Raw genomic sequence first — 2,298 nt, 5'->3', positions numbered from 1 at the left:
GAGCGGAATGTAAAGTGATGTAAATGTAGTTCTCCCGGTCCCACCAGCCTGTGACTCATCTGCTCACAGAGAACTGGCTCGGCTGTACCACAGAGAGAATCATTTTTATTTCTGCCGCTTGGGATTTTTGCAGTGCTTGAGACCTTTGGCATGAAAAGAGTGAGTAGAAGGCATTGCCAGAACTCAAACCCCTGGTTTCTGATTCTCTGGTCCTCAGTCTTTCCATGATGGCTTAGTGACTGGTGAGAACTCTTAACAGCTTCTTCACCACCTTTATCAAACCTTATCAGTAAATAACACGCTGCCAGGAGATTATATGACAACTTCTATTTGTAGAACACTTTACAGTTTGCAAAGCACTTTCGTATATTATTTCAGCACTCTGGCAACTGCCTCTGGCTTCCTAGAGAAGTTTCCTGGCATCCTGCACCAGTGGTATTTCATGACAGGATATTGATTTAGTGTGTGGATGGTGCCTCATCCCACACAGCAGAGACAGAAGGTGGGGTTTGGGGGTATTTACACAGCCGTTTGACACTTCCAAAGCTACCCAAAATTATATTTTTGAAAACTGATGCTGTTCCCAGAGGGCGGGAAGCATGCTTTCATTTCGCTTTATTACAAATCCATTCATATTGGGGCAGTTAACTATGTATTGGAGATGCCAAGCAACAAGGACTCTGGGTGCTGTATTCAGTCTGTTTCCAATCATTTAGGAGGAATTTAAACTTCAGTTCCCTGCAAATGCTGCAGAATCCTTGAGGCTGTCATTTGCAAACCACTTCATGCAGTAACTGTGTGTGGGAAGCCTGCACACACCATCCGTGTGGATTATGGATGGTTTTGCAGACTCAGCGGAGTGTTTGGATCCATTGACAACTCGATCAGAATCAGAGTCATATATCAGCCTGCAACAGGAAAATAGTTCCTACTAGATAGAAACTTCCCACAGGGAGGCCAGAGCTGAAAGCAGTCACTGGTTTCTGCTGCTTTAACAGCAAGTCATAGAATCACAGATTTTAAAATTGGAAAGGATCTGAGAGACCACATCTTCTCTCCACTTTATTTTATGATGAGGAAACTAAGGCATAGAGAAGTGAAATGATGACTCCAAGGTCACACACACAATCTAAGTACAATGCTCTTTCCACCGTGCCATAGTACTTATTCCAGAAAACACCTAAGCCACATATTGTTTTGCAGATCAAAGAAACTGGCATCATTTAGGGTCATGCTCATGGTCTGCCCAGCTTCCAGTGCAAACACGAGACCTTGATTTGTTATCACCACAGTTTTTTTTTTTTTTTTTTTTTTTTTGGTGTCAGGAGTGGGCACCAGCAGCTTTTGAATGAATTGCCTTGTGATGCCTTATGTCAAAAGTAGTGTCACAGTTAGAACCAAAACATCTATAAACGTGGTTTCATGGCACAGCCTCTCCGTGGCATGAAACCAGAGCAATACTGCACCATTCACCTCATTATCAGATTAGCTGCGTCAAAAAAAATGTATTAAATACTTTTATCCACCCTGCACCCGACGGTTCATCAGATGGGAATGGATGACATCAAGTCCCGCAGCAGCTGCTTTGCAGTGAAACAGCAAAACTCAGGGTAAGAATGGCCCAACACACAACCTGAGGCAAAGCGCTTTACTGATATGTGCAAGGCAGGTTTTCACCGCTTACACGGGGTTTGTTTGTTTGTTTTTTTAATCCACCATGGAAGACTCCTCAATCCTAAAAAGGGATCGTGGGACAATCTGGCATTTCCTTTGCTCATGAACGGCTATAACCCTCCTGCCTTTCCATTTTCTACTCCTTCTGCCTGGAATGTTCTCCCACTCTCCCCTCCCTCAGTCTTCTCTCAAGATTCAGCTTAAGTGTCACCTCCTCTGGGAATATTTCCTTGACTGTTTTTTTTGTTTGTTTTTTTTTAAATTTTTTGGCCGCGCCCATATGGCATGTGGAATCTTAGTTCCCTGACCAGGGATCGAACCCGCGTCCCCTACATTGGGAGTGAGGAGTCTTAACCACTGGACCGCCAGGGAAGTCCCAACACTGCCCCTTCTTTACCTCACTCCAAGCTGAGTTCAAGCATCCTTTTTCTGTATCCCCCCCACCCCACATGAATCCAACGCTTCCTCTCTCACCCAGCTTGTCACACAATACTGTAGCTTTAGGTTTATTTGTCTGTTAAAAGGCATACACCACGTGAGCCATGGCCACTGAGCCTGAGCGTCCGGAGCCTGTGCTCTGCAATGGGAGAGGCCACAACAGTGAGAGGTCCGTGTTCCGCAAAA

This window comes from Lipotes vexillifer, unplaced genomic scaffold, assembly GCF_000442215.2.
Source record: "Lipotes vexillifer unplaced genomic scaffold, Lipotes_vexillifer_v1.1 scaffold977, whole genome shotgun sequence".
Lineage (NCBI taxonomy): Eukaryota > Metazoa > Chordata > Mammalia > Artiodactyla > Lipotidae > Lipotes > Lipotes vexillifer.
Note: the sequence above shows the minus strand (reverse complement) of the source record.